General features: G+C 45.5%; 1 protein-coding gene across 1 annotated transcript in view; it reads left to right on the top strand.

Moving 5' to 3' along the window:
- LOC306915152 (heparan sulfate glucosamine 3-O-sulfotransferase 3B1-like) overlaps positions 1-15,762 on the top strand; it is a gene marked incomplete at both ends in the record, with an annotated part of 121,364 nt that overhangs the window by 70,405 nt on the left and 35,197 nt on the right. The gene's annotated exons all lie outside the window — the stretch shown is intronic.

Raw genomic sequence — 15,762 nt, 5'->3', positions numbered from 1 at the left:
ACCGCGCCTGAATTGACAGGGTATGTCAGCAGGGGAGAGCCGAGCCAATGGTAAGGGTTATACATGACTTATTCATGGACTTACCAACATGGTGTACAGATCACACTGGACTTAAATGATACTGGATGAACGATCGGGCTACGTGTAGATCATATATTTTATTGTCGAACCTAGTCATATCCCATACCTTATTGTGCATGATGGCGGTAAAAGGATAACCCCTCTGCCTTGATTCACTGAATACAGATAATGGTCATACTGTGATACCTTGATTACCATTCACCAAGATGTCTAATATAGACCCAGGACCGCCTAAATTCAAGACTGACTGGAGCAAGTGTTGTCTTTGCAAAGACAAGAATAGTAAAGGGCTCTCGTCACCACATGCAAGACAATCACAACATGATGGATACACTATGATTGCAACTAATATTCCCCTCTTTCACACAATGAATGAGATGCATATTAATAAAATGGATCCAGACAGACTTGATGATCGTGGTGGCATTGAAGAAAATCTGAGGAGGAACAAGGCGAAATATCACAAAAGTTGTCGCATTACGAAACTGGAGAGTGAGAATCACAAAACGAAAAGCAGAGTGCGCTCAGCCAGTGGAATGCAGCTGGGTGTTGATGCATCTGCCGTCAACTCCTGAAGACTGAAGGAGAAACTGCTGTCAGAAATACCTGAGTTGGAGGCTCACAAGCAGGGAAGGGATGTTCATTTGGCTTTCCAGAAAGATGTAGGCTTTGGCTTGTCAGAAGCCTCTGACTCTTATAGTGAAGCTATTGTCCTTAGCAAAGCAGCTAACATCTTGCAACGACATATATGCTGGACCACAAGTTCCTCCAAAGCAGGTATTTCTTACAGCAGTTTTTCATTCAGTCATTTGGAGTTGACAGCTGGTCCATCAACACCCAGCTGTTCCAGGCACTGGAATAGCACATACAGGTGAACTATATGTCTGCAAGTCGAAGGACTGAAGGACCCTCACCAGATCTGGTGGTCTCCACTAGATATGTGACTAGCTCTGAGATTTCCTGTAGGTGGGCAACTGGGCATCCTCTTCGGTTGAATGTTCCTTTTCCAGTCTCTTTGTGGTTGTGAGGTACAACCTCTTTCTATTGTACAGGTCTGCCAAGCATGCAACATGGAGCTCCTGTGCAATAACATCTCCACCACTGAGTCTTGCAAGAAGTTTTCCGTCATTTAAAGTTTGGGCACATTCATTATAACTCTTATTGAGATTCATCGTCATAGCTTTCTATGACGACGCATACGCTGTGAGTTCAGAGTATGCAGCATCTTTGTCACATCTGAAACATGGTTGGCTTTGAATGCTGGTTCTACTCCACTCTCTGCTTTAAATGCTGGTTCTACTCCACTCTCTGCTTTGAATGCTGGTTCTACTCCACTCTCTGCTTTGAATGCTGGTTCTACTCCACTCTCTGCTTTGAATGCTGGTTCTACTCCACTCTCTGCTTTTCATTTTGTGGTTCTCACTCTCTCCAGTTTCGTGTTGTTGAACATAATGCGACAACCTTCATGATATTGCGCCTTGTTCCTCCTCAGAGTTTTTTCAATGCCACCACCAGGGGAATATTAGTTGTTGTTGTGATTGTCTTGCATGTGGTGATGAGAGCTCATACTATTCTTGTCTTTGCAAAGACAACACTTGCTCCAGTCAGTCTTGAATTTAGGCGGTCCTGGGTCTATATTAGACATCTTGGTGAATGGTAATCAAGGTATCACAATATGATCATTATCTGTATTCAGTGAATCAAGGCAGAGGGGTTATCCTTTTACCGCCATCATGCACAATAAGGTATGGGATACAACTAGGTTCGACAATAAAATCTACACCTAGCCCGATCGTTCATCCAGTATCATTTAAGTCCAGTGTGATCTGTACTCCATGAATAAGTAACTGAACATCATACATGGTAAACTACATGTAATCTACACTATCTAAAAGATGCAGGGCTTATTAGACAACATTTGGGAGTCATAAAGGACAAAAATACTTGGATGCACCCGGGACGTATCCTCAGTGATGTATCCCAAGGTCATCAGGGTTTCGGGTCTCACGAACATCATACCCCTCACTCGGGTGACCCAGCCGGGGTGATCAAGTCCCAACTTACGTCTCAGTAGCTACCCACGATCAGACCCACTAGGGAAAGACCAGGGCCACACAATCCGTTGGAACTACTCTGCCGGGACTGGGAGTTACATAATTCTGGCATGTGGAGGGACTAGGCTCTGTGGGTTGACTCCTGTCCGGGCTCCTATGTCTCACCAGGTCCACTCCTGCTCTCACCAGGAGTACCGCCAGGACCTGTGCGTTGCACCAGAGTCCCAGCACCAGACACTTCATTCAGGAGTGGTGGTTTCTTGAGCCGCAATGGTTCTGCAGGCTCCACCTGGGCAACGGTTTATTTAGCTACACCAAACAAATTACTCAGCTGATACTGAACGGTGCGAGCGGTACTCCCCCCCCCCCCCCCACACACACACACTTACACACACACACACACACACACACACATACTAAACCTCTAACAATACTAAGATATAGACTACCATCCATTTTACCCGAGTCAGACATAACACAAACCTCTAATTTAGCAGAATATTAGGATTCCGGGACTGTCCAAATTTGGATTCTACATAGTGAAAAATGTATGATTTGACACCAAGATCATTCAAATAGGACAAGTCTATGGGATTTTATTGCGAAATGCAATATTACTGTATATTCAATGGCAGCCATCTTGAAAAATGGCCGCCATCTTGAATTTCTTTTGGCACAGTGGTTTTCTCAAAAGAGCAACCCCTAAGGAGTATGTGTGCCAATTTTGGTGCTTGTATCCGCAAGTGAACGATTATTTCCGCTATCTGCCCCGCTATAACGAGTGCAGTCTGAATCGATATAGATGTGTATGAAATATGGAACGGGCGGTTTGGGGCATTGCTTTCAGCCTCGTTGTATATAGGCTTTCACCATGTACCCCCCTGGGAGAGAGAGAGAGAGGAGAGAGAGGATTCCGTTGCATTAGGTTCCCTGCATGGGTTTGCCTCTCTTTCGAACGCCTCTTGAGACGTAGGATTTATACTTGGTTGTACGAGGGTGGTGTTGCCGTCTGAAAATAGGGTGTCTATTTTAGGGTCCGTGACACCCTGGTGCGATGGAGCCTGAATTAGGCATGACTTCCTCTTCCGCTGTCTTCCTCGTTCTCCTCTCACCTTGTTTCTCTTCCTTCCTTCCCTCCATCTCTCTCTCTCTCTCTCTCTCTCTCTCTCTCTCTCTCTCTCTCTCTCTCTCTGTGACGTGGGGGGGAGTGTGTTCTTCCCAGCCGTGGGATGGTCCTGGCGTATCCAGTCTTCCCAGCCGTGGGATGGCACTGCACTATACTGTATTATCCAGTGCGCCTCCTCGCGTCACTCTTCCGTCCCAGTTAGAGAGGCTGAATTATTCACTCGCACATCACCATCACCACCCCCCTTATCGTCGCTGTCTGGTGAATTCCTTCTATCTCCATATTTCTATACTATACTTTTGTAAATTGTAGCCCTACTTCAGTAGGTTCCAAACCTTTTTTCAGCATGCGACCACCCCAAGTAATCCTATTTGAACTGGGTGACACCACCCCCCCCAACCTGACAAGCACTTGGGAATTGTAGGAGTTGAGGCGTTTACATTTTAGTTTGACTTGAAATATTGTGAAAGTAACAGATCTTCTGCCTCACTGTATATGTTTCTTTTCCCTTTTTACCTCCATTATGATGAATTCCTGTACTGTTCTTTGTCTATATAGAAGTGTCTATTTGTACGTCTCTAAATGTTTTGATGAATTGAACATGGTGGACCCTGTTGTAAACAAGTGTAATGCTTAATTGGGTCGTCCACTCACAGTTAACAGCCTTTGTATTGAGTTTGTGCTTGAAATGTACTGTAATTCTGCAAACTGTTAATACAATTTTCAATCAATCAATCAATCTTACAAAACAAACTAATAGAATACGCAGAGGTGCTGGGTTCAAAAAGTAGCATCAAGAAAAGAGAAAAGAACCTGCAACACTCATCTGCTCCGAAAGTTATACTTTATTGACAACGTTTCGAGCCAATGCTCTTATGATCATCTGGTCAAACTTTGACCTTTTTTGACCAGATGAAGAAGAGCCTTGGCTCGAAACGTCGTCAATAAAGTATAACTTTTGGAGCAGGTGAGTGGTGCGGGTTATTTTCTCTTCTCTTGAAAGTAACAGATCTACAAGCTCTCTACTTGTAGATCAAGTAAAGATTGAGAGATGGCACAAAACGCATTTGGGGGTATAAATGGTGCATTTATATAGCGCCTTTATCCAAGGCGCTTTACATAGATTGTGCATTACATTCAACCATTCACACACACATTCATAGACCGATGGCGGTGGAAACCATGCAAGGCACCAACCAGCACATCAGGAGCAACTAGGGGTTCAGTGTCTTGCTCAAGGACACTTCGACACTAACTCTGGGGGAGCCCGGGTTCGAACTAGCAACCTTGCGGTTATACCATCCAGCCACTCTACCCCTGAGCCACCGCCGCCCCGGGCTATGACCGTATGTAGGTTGGAGATGGCTTATTGTCGGCCGAGGACCCAGAAGTCTACGACCGTTTCAATGTGCTGTACACCAGTAGGAGATGAAGTCTACGACCGTTTCAATGCGCTGTACACCAGTAGGAAGTCTACGGCCGTTTCAATGTGCTGTACACCAGTAGGAGATGAAGTCTACGGCCGTTTCAATGCGCTATACACCAGTAGGAAGTCTACGGCCGTTTCAATGCGCTATACACCAGTAGGAAGTCTACGGCCGTTTCAATGTGCTGTACACCAGTAGGAAGTCTACGGCCGTTTCAATGCGCTATACACCAGTAGGAAGTCTACGGCCGTTTCAATGCGCTATACACCAGTAGGAAGTCTACGGCCGTTTCAATGCGCTATACACCAGTAGGAAGTCTACGGCCGTTTCAATGCGCTGTACACCAGTAGGAGATGAAGTCTACGGCCGTTTCAATACGCTATACACCAGTAGGAAGTCTACGGCCGTTTCAATGTGCTGTACACCAGTAGGAGATGAAGTCTACGGCCGTTTCAATGTGCTGTACACCAGTAGGAGATGAAGTCTACGGCCGTTTCAATGTGCTGTACACCAGTAGGAAGTCTACGGCCGTTTCAATGCGCTGTACACCAGTAGGAGATGAAGTCTACGGCCGTTTCAATGCGCTATACACCAGTAGGAAGTCTACGGCCGTTTCAATGCGCTATACACCAGTAGGAGATGAGACCGTTTCAATGCGCTGTACACCAGTAGGAGATCGCTGACCATCAGATCCCAGTACTTAAGGTGGTTGCACACTGGACACGTTTTTCGGAAAACCGCCACAAAAATTCCGAAATTACACAGACCTTTACGCCTGCATGCTACTCGTAACGCTGAGTTGGCGGTGCCCGGGATCGAGCCATGCTACTCACTCAGTGTAGTTTTTGGCAGCTAATTTTGATTTTTAGTTTTAGTCATAGTCTCTTGAATAGTTTTCATTTAGTTTTAGTCACATTTTATAGTCACCTGGAATGTTTTAGTGTTTTAGTTTTACTCAACCCTAAATGTCACAAGATTTTAGTCGACTAAATCTACAGTTGATTTAGTCGACTAAAATGTGTTTTGGCGGGCCTTGATGCCCTCGTAATGACTAATTTTACACTTGCTGAAAATAGCAGATCTACAGCATGCAACCAATTGTAAAATTACTTATACTTGTCCACTATAGTCCCTTCCTAACATTTTAGTCTAGTTTTTATTTGTTGACGAAATTGTCAGTATATCTAGTCTTAGTTTTAGTCATCATAGCTTAGTTTTCATTCAGTTTAGTTTTCATCAGTGGAAAACATTTTTCGTCTTAGTTTTAGTCGACGAAATCAACACTGCTACTCGGCGGTGCCCGGGATCGAACCTTGTGGTCCAAAGAAGAGCGAGAGCTCTACCGACTTATAAGCTACCCGGCGCAGTCGTCGCACAGATGTATAGTGAAAACAGCAGCTCTGCAAGCTCACGACGCGACGGGTTTGTGAGCTTGTAGATCGGCTATATTTTCACAACTTTTAAATGTTTCTTTTTTTAAAACATTAATATTAAAAGGAACGTTTTTTTTGGACATACAAGGTTTCCAAACACGACAGACGTTATGCAATAAGCTGGGGACAAAGGAGGTGAAGCGTGCGTGCGTGCGTGCGTGCGTGCGTGCGTACGTACGTGCGTGCGTGCGTGCGTGCGTGCGTGCGTGCGTGCGTGCGTACGTGCGTGCGTGCGTACGTGCGTGTGTGCGTGGTAGTGCTTTAAAGAGTGATGAGAAATTTATAAGAACATACTGCAAAAGCTAACGTTATAAAACTTTCAGTAAAATGGCGTAGCGGTCCTTGATACGGGAAAGAGGCGAGGGAAAAGAAAATGTGGGAGAAAAGTGCAGGCACTGGAATGCAGGCACTGGAATGTAGGCTAGACGCTCAAGCCGGGAGCTTTATCTGCAAAAAAAAAGGAACTGATTTGAATGACGAAAAACATAAAAATCACAAGCGTGTTTTTTCACTTTCCAATAAACGTTTTAGGAATATTATCCCCCCCGGCCTCTCTCTCTCCCCCATGGCAGGCCCTTTATCGTTGATTTTCTTTAAAAAAAAACCTCCGTATAACAAAGTTTATGGGTTGCACAGTTTTTGTTTTCGCTCGGCGGTGCCATGTGCGCAGATTTACGAGCGCTCTGAAATGTGTGTGAATATGAGAAGAAAAAGGAGGAGAGTTGCCGATGCGTATAGCCAGACGTATATATCGAAAAGCTTACACATATTTCCGTGTCAGAGAGGGAGAAGGCAGGCAGCCATATATGCAGCGCTATAAACGGTAAATGGTGCTTTTATATAGCGCCTTTGGCCGAGCCGCTTTACATAGATTGTGCATTACATTCACCCATTCACATGCACATTCACACACCTTTACATAGATTGTGCATTACATTCACCCATGCACACGCACATTCACACACCTTTACATAGATTGTGCATTACATTCACCCATTCACACACATTCACACACCTTTACATAGATTGTGCATTACATTCACCCATTCACACGCACATTCACACACCTTTACATAGATTGTGCATTACATTCACCCATGCACACGCACATTCACACACCTTTACATAGATTGTGCATTACATTCACCCATTCACACGCACATTCACACACCTTTACATAGATTGTGCATTACATTCACCCATTCACACGCACATTCACACACCTTTACATAGATTGTGCATTACATTCACCCATTCACACGCACATTCACACACCTTTACATAGATTGTGCATTACATTCACCCATTCACACGCACATTCACAAACCTTTACATAGATTGTGCATTACATTCACACACACATTCACACACCTTTACATAGATTGTGCATTACATTCACACACACATTCACACACCTTTACATAGATTGTGCATTACATTCACACACACATTCACACACACACACACACACACACACACACACACATTCACACACACATTCACACACACATTCACACACACATTCACATACACATTCACTCACACACACACACACACACACACATTCACACATTCACTCACACACACATTCACTCACACACACATTCACACACTGATAGTAGTGATTTATTTTTTTGGTATCTGGAGAGCACCGCTGCTGCACCAGTGTTGATTTTGTCGACTAAAACTAAGACGAAAAATGTTCGTCGACTACCTTTTTCCACTGACAAAGACTAAATGTAAACTAATCTATGATGACTAAAACTAAGACTAAATATACTGACAATTTTGTCAACTAATTTACAAACGAGACTAAAATGTTAGGAAGGGACTAGTGGACAAGATATAAGTCATTTTTCAAATGGTTACATGCTAAAAATAGCCGATCTACAAGCTCGCGTGAGCTTGTAGATCGGCTATTTTCAGCAAGTGTAAAAACAGTCATTACGACGGCATCGAGAACCGCCAAAATACATTTTAGTCGACTAAATCAACTGTAGATTTAGTCAACTAAAATCTTATATTTAGTCGACTAACACTAGACTAACACTAAAACATCCCAGGTGACTACAATGTGACTAAAACTAAATGAAAGCTATTCAAAAGACTAAAACTGGTTGTTGAAGCAGTCAATTTATATTTGGGGCAGGGAGGTGGCGGGGCGGGGGTCCCGATACATTGCCAAAGCATTTCCGGGGGTCCCCGGCCAAAAACGTTGAGAACCCCTGCTGTAGTATATAGTGTATAGTCTGTGAGGACGTATAGCCCTGGGGATGAAGAAACGAAAAACGGTGTTGAATAATTGGGATGTTTTGTTTGTGTGCGAGCGGCTTGCTCGTGAGACCCAGAAGTGAATGCCCCGTTAATTTTCTCCATATAGGCTTTTCAAAAAGTATTTATTTAACTTACGCTTACGCCGCGGACAAAGCCAACTCGAGTTGTGACAAATCATGACAACAAGCACAACATTTTGGGCCGAAACAAATAATTACAAAGAAGAAAAACAACAAAAAAGTGTTGTAACCTGCCGTTTTCTTCTTCTTTCTAATTATTTGTTCAGCCCGTCTGTTGTCATGATTTGTCACAACACAAGCTGGCTTTTGTACGAGGCTTAAAAGGTTTTAAATAAATACTTTTTAAAATTGAATGGGGAATCATTTCCTGGGCCCTGGTAGGGGGCGGGACTGCAACGCTCTATTCTGACCAAAAACAAAGGACAAAACATATTTCCCAGCAGTGACTTCTTCAACTTGACCACCGAGACTTAGAAATCTCACTTTTTACACCTTGGCTTTTTCATCCCGTTTGAGAGTGCTGTGTGGTCTCTGCTTTGATTCAATGTCTGTTGTCGCTTGCTGCATCTTTGTTTTCTGCTGTGTTTTAGCTTCTGTAGTGTATTTAGGAGGATTTAAGAGCTATTGGGAGTATTTAAGAGATTTTTAGATTTTCTGTGCAGCACTTTGCTATAACTGCATTGTAAAACAGGACTGGATTAGGTGGTTAGTGGTTAAACTCAAAAGTGTAGGCTAGAGTGTCCAGTATGTTCCGTGACCTCCGTACACGATGACCCGTGATTTGACCCGTGATTTTTTTCCCGGATACGTTTTATCCAGACCTTTTTTTACTGATGCATCGCTTCCGTCCGACAGCTAATCTTTGTCATCGTTATCCTCGGCGTACCACACGGCTTCCTGTCCTTATCGAGACCTCGGCGGTTCCCATGGGACTGACATGTCCCCCCCCCCCCCACCCCACAAGGAGAAGAGACATTGCTCACTCTTATCTGGTAATTGTGTGTCCCCCACTCAAAATGACTTCCTATACCCCTCCAAGTTGTTCCCATGTAGCCCTCGGTCATCCCTCCTCCTCCCAAGAGGAGGTTTAAACATGACAAAATATTAGACAAGTTGTTTTGATTTTGTACCAAAACTCCACAGCCACATAGATGCTAAACAAAGCCAACACTCAATGGAAATCAGACTTTGAATAGGGGACACATTAGCACATTCCACACCAAACCAACCTGGGACAAGAAGCAAGAGGTGTCACTGACACCAAATGGGCCATTAGACACCGGGCCCAGGAAACAAAAGAGAAACACATGACAGGGACATCTTGAAATATAAATGTAAATATTTCTTTTTTGAAATGGAGCCATGGGGTGAATTAACCCTAAACAAAGCCCAATAAGGCTAAATAAACCAAAAATCCTACAACAATAGGGTAAACTTAAACTCAGGGATAAACTGGAGAAAATCTAAGAGTGATTAGATTAAGCTTCCTTCAAGTACGTGGCGAATGCACTCATTCCTTGCACTGCACTTACATACACTTACATATGTTGCAACATATGTAAGTGCATTGCACTGAAGTCCCCAGGTCCCCCCCCCCCCCCCCCCCCCCCCCACAAGAAGAAGAGACATCGCTCACTCTTATCTGGTAATTGTGTCCCCCACTCAAAATGACTTCCTATACCCCTCCAAGTTGTTCCCATGTAGCCCTCGGTCATCCCCCACTCAAAATGACTTCCTATACCCCTCCAAGTTGTTCCCATGTAGCCCTCGGTCATCCCCCACTCAAAATGACTTCCTATACCCCTCCAAGTTGTTCCCATGTAGCCCTCGGTCATCCCTCCTCCTCCCAAGAGAATAAGCACCACAGCCTTATTTTTAGTTCCGTTTTCTCTGCTCTTTAAGTGTCAGTTGTGTAAGAATGAGCTTTTGTTTCGTTAATAATGAAGTACCCAAACACAGTCATGTGTTGCATGCATGCTATACTAGCTAACCTCTGAACGTAAAACTTGTATATTGAATCTATAAACGTGTCAAACCTTGAGGAAATGCTGAACGCATCAAATCGAAAGCTGCAATCTTCTTGTTTTCCTTTCGGCCTTTTTCCCTTCAGGGGTCGCCACAGCCGAATCATCTGCCTCCATCTCACGCTCTCCTCTGCCTCCTCTTCTCTCACACACCAACTAACTTCATGTCCTCTTTCACTACCATCCATAAATCTTCTCTTCGGTCTTCCTCTATAGCCCTCCTGCCTGGCAGTTCCAACCTCAACATCCTTCTACCGATATACACTCACTATCCCTCCCCTTGTACATGTTCAAACCATCTCAGTTCTGGCCTCTCCAAAACAAAATAAAACATCTGACATGCGCTGTCCCTCAACATTTTAGTGTCCGCTACCTCCAGCTCTGCTTCCGTCCGTCCTTTCCTCAGTGCGACTGTCTCTAAACCATGCATACAACATAGCATGGTCTCACCACCATCTTGTACACCTTCCCTTTCATTCTTGCTGATACTTTCCTATCACACATGGAAAGCTGCAATATAGAACCTGGGGCGACTGTGGCTCAGGAGGTAGAGCAGGTCGTCCAATGATCCATGGGTCGGCGGTTCGAATCCCGGCTCCTCCTGTCTACATGTCGAAGTGTCCTTGGCAATCGGTGTATGAATGGGTGAATGTAATGCACAATCTATGTAAAGCGCCTTGGATAAAGGCGCTATATAAATGCACCATTTACCATTTAGAACCTATTGTAATGAATACAGCTACAGTTTGACCAGCCTGTGTGGCAGATTGTGTAAATCAAATATAACTGCAGTGTTTGGAGGTTGTTACGGATGCCCCTATACAGACAAACCCCTCCATTAGGAATCTGCCTGTGGTCTCCTAAAAATAGCCAATCTACAACAAGCTCATAAGCTTGGAAGACTGTAGCTACTGGTACAGTATGTTGGCCAAATGTTGGGCCTATGTTTTCGCGGAATGTTTCGCCCTTTCACGACGCGCCCAGAATAGGCCTATCTCACAGCCCGCTTTCCACGCCCACTTCCGGTAAATAGTGGTGTCTTTAACATAAGCATTTACACGTTTTTTTCTCTGGAGAATCTAAGTACATTTTCTAATGTAAAAATGTGACAGACCAATATTATTATGAAGCAAACAAGATGGTAAATCAGCTCGAACAGATAGAACAAACCTTACCTTGAGAAAACAAAAGTTGTAGACTTCTTAAATTACCTCTGTTAACATGTAGCGTCTATGGAGTGACGTCACGCTATCACCACTAACCCCGAAAGGGGGCGTATTAAGGGGGGCGGGGAAATTCTGTGAGATAGGCTTATAGGAAACGCTGTGGGATCGGCGCTGTATAAGTGACCCTCCGCGGAGTCCAAAAAGCACACGAGAGACATTCAAATATAGACAAGTCTTAAGTGTGGAAGCTGCTGAGTGCGTGCTTCTGACCGCAGAGTATAATCCCCCCGAGACGGAGGAGCAACGCACCGTCCTGTCCACGAGGGGTTAACGGGGAGAGGATTTACTGCCAGTGTGGTGGAGGAGGAGTGCAGGTGGGCAACGAGAGGGCGAAAGGGTAGGAGAGGATTAACCGCTCAAAGCAGAGGGCTAGACGACATGAAGATGATGTTACACTTCTACACTAGGGTTTAAGCAACTATAGTCGACTATTCAACTAGTCGACTAGTAAATCCGCTAGTCGACTATTCAACTAGTCGACCTTGTTGGTACTAGTTGACTAGTTGATAAGAGAAAAAATAAATTAGGAAAAACATTTCTTTCTTTTTTTTAATTTTTTGTAGGCCTCAAGATCAAGAGCACTCGAGTGCTGTTCATGCAGCCTGAACTGAGACAAGCTGGAGTTTGAAATACATTGTTTTAAACGAGGGCGGCGCAAATAAGAGCAATTTTAGGCATGTGTGCAACATGCCAACTGTTTTTAAGTATTGTACAGTAACAACTAAAGTCTCTGTAATGTTTTTGTTGTAAGATTACTACAAAACAACCTAAAATAAAGGGATTTAAGATCATTACAGCTGGGCTGTTGCCTGAGTAGCCTACAATGTATTTCTGCCTACTTCCGGTCCAGGACTTGTCCCTATTTGTTGGCCCCATTCTCAATAGAATGGGGCATATAACAGTAAGTATAGTTTTAGTCTTGTTTATAGTTTTGCCGTGGCATATTTACTTCCCTTAAACCTACTTGCAGTGACCTGCAACGTGTGCTTGGCACGCTCTTTTTTTTCACTCCCGAGTATGCCAAATCTCTTGCCGATCTGAGCTTGTATATCGGCTATTTCCAGTGAATGAACGTCCCCCCCCTGTTCCCCGTCCCCCCCTCCAGAATGGGGATCATGCTCGGGGGGGCTCAAAGTGTTTAAGGGAGAGGATTTACAACCAGAGTGGTGATGTGTGGAGGAGTGCAGGTGGACAGGAGGAGAAGGAAGGAGGAGGGGGGGAAACGGATTATAAATAAAAGCCGAGGTCACCAAAAGGGCTGAGGGTGGTGTGATGACCCCCCCCCCCCCCCCCCCAACCCCATGGGAGCACAGCTAAAGCTGTCAGGGTCGCGGCGGGAGCCCAGGGGACACGGATCCTAAATCTCGTGAGCCCAGTGATCCTGTGATGAAGTGACGATCACACCTGTAATCCCGTAAACATCTGGCTCTGTCGCTTTTGACCCCCTGGTTGGAGGCCTGCCACTGAGATTAAACAACCTTCCACCTTCTGACCCCCTGGTTGGAGGCCTGCCACTGAGATTAAACAACCTTCCACCTGGTTGGAGGCCTGCCACTGAGATTAAACAACCTTCCACCTGGTTGGAGGCCTGCCACTGAGATTAAACAACCTTCCACCTGGTTGGAGGCCTGCCACTGAGATTAAACAACCTTCCACCTGGTTGGAGGCCTGCCACTGAGATTAAACAACCTTCCACCTGGCGTCCATACTTCTGACCCCCTGGTTGGAGGCCTGCCACTGAGATTAAACAACCTTCCACCTGGTTGGAGGCCTGCCACTGAGATTAAACAACCTTCCACCTGGTTGGAGGCCTGCCACTGAGATTAAACAACCTTCCACCTGGTTGGAGGCCTGTCACTGAGATTAAACAACCTTCCACCTGGTTGGAGGCCTGCCACTGAGATTAAACAACCTTCCACCTGGTTGGAGGCCTGCCACTGAGATTAAACAACCTTCCACCTGGTTGGAGGCCTGCCACTGAGATTAAACAACCTTCCACCTGGTTGGAGGCCTGCCACTGAGATTAAACAACCTTCCACCTGGTTGGAGGCCTGCCACTGAGATTAAACAACCTTCCACCTGGTTGGAGGCCTGCCACTGAGATTAAACAACCTTCCACCTGGTTGGAGGCCTGCCACTGAGATTAAACAACCTTCCACCTGGCCTCCATCCCCTGATGTCGATGTATACCGTTGCAGAAACCTCTTATCTCCATATTTTAACTTTTAGCGTGTTTTGTTTTCTTCGTAATGAATGCCATACTTGCCATATACACGAAACCAGCAAAAGCAGCAGATCTACACGCTTGAAACGCTGCGCAAAGCGACGTGTTTCTGCTACTTTTGCAGTTTTTGTTTTTGTTTTATTTGAATCCTGAAAAGTTACCGCTTTGGACGTTTCCACCCCATATTTATTCCAGATCTACAATCTACAACGCAACTGCACAACATCATTTGCACATTGAAAGGACATACTGTATGCAATGGAAATAAGCCGCTGGCTTATAGGTGTATCCTTTCGAGGCTTACTTTTATCCTTTTGATAATTGTGTAACTTCAGGTCAGAGGTAAAGTGAAATGCCTTGTGAGCTTGTATAGATTGGTTAATTTCCGCAACTTGTCATATATATACACCAAAGTATAGGGCTTAACCACATGCCCCCTGTCCTGGGCATGCCATTATATGAACATTCTGATGGATAAATGTGTGTGTGTGTGTGTGTGTGTGTGTGTGTGTGTGTGTGGGTGTGTGTGTGTGTGTGTGTGTGTGTGTGTGTGTGTGTGTGTGTGTGTGTGTGTGTGTGTGTGCGTGCGTGCGTGCGTGCGTGCGTGCGTGCGTGCGTGCGTGCGTGCGTGCGTGCGTGCGTGCGTGCGTGCGTGCGTGCGTGCGTGCGTGCGTGCGTGCGTGCGTGCGTGCGTGCGTGCGTAGGTGCGTACGTGTGGGTTATACAGGGGTCAAATGAATATGTGTTATATGTGGTTAATTGAATGGGTGGGTGATTAAGATATGACATTTTTTCCATGGCTGATTAGCAATTACAGTTGGAGCTGACACCACCCCCACCACCCCCAACCCTCAGGGGACGTCCTTGTATACAGCAGAGGCTGGTCGCGGCTTTATAAGCCCCGATTAGTATACTTTCATCGCACAGCAAAAAATAGACGACATATAGGGTGGACTCACACATGCATGGACGACAGTTTGAAACGCGAGAAGCTCCCGGAACTGCCTATACTGTACAGTGACAGATCGCCAGACAGACGCAGCCATTCCCCATCATGTTAACTTGCGGTACAAGCGGCTGGTTTTCCGGTGTGTACAGTTTGTGTGACTTGCGTCGGGCGGTTGCTCTCACTGAAAGAATTAACCCATTTTGGGCGGGAACATCTTTTGGTGTTAGCATTATGTTATGCTTTAGCTATTGAAAAATAGCAGATCTACAAGCTCATAGCTACGAGCTTGTAGGTCTGCTATTTTTGAAAAACCGAAGAACGACTGATATAGAAACATATAGCTTTTTCAGAAAACTGTCAGGATGTAGAAGACATGTTTAGAATCTGATCTCAGCTCAAAATGGATTAAAGCTTATATACTAGTCTTTGCACGTCCACACCGTCCGTTATCTCCCCCGCCTCGCATGCATGGCATTATGTACCTGCGGCGGGCGATGATGGCCCCGGGGCCGACGCATGCAGCCCGCAGGGCAGGATGAAGGAGGGGAGGGGGGGTTACGATGTTCCAGGAGGCTTGACAGAAGAGCGGTAAAGCAGACCTCGAGAGGGGGAGAGGTGGTGGTGGTGGTGGTGGTGGTGGTGGTGGTGGGGGGACAGGGGTCTCGCCTCCCTTCACCACAGTCATTACTCTAAATCACCCCCTCCTTCCTCTGTCTCTCCCTCTCTCTCTCTCTGACCTCCGCTCGCGTTCGCTGACCTGGAAAATGGCTGTTGAGCCCCAGCCGTGGCGGCGGTGCGGTGGCCCTGTATAGCTATAGCTCACTCACTGCCCGCTCGCTGCAAACTGCGGAAATATTGAGCCAATTACCAGATTATTATCTGACTGGTTGGCAGTAGAGAGGGGGAGGGGAGGGGAGGGGGGGT

Source organism: Electrona antarctica (genome assembly GCF_951216825.1).
Source record: "Electrona antarctica genome assembly, chromosome: 22".
NCBI classification, from domain to species: Eukaryota; Metazoa; Chordata; class Actinopteri; order Myctophiformes; family Myctophidae; genus Electrona; species Electrona antarctica.
This window is presented reverse-complemented; position numbering and strand designations above follow the sequence as displayed.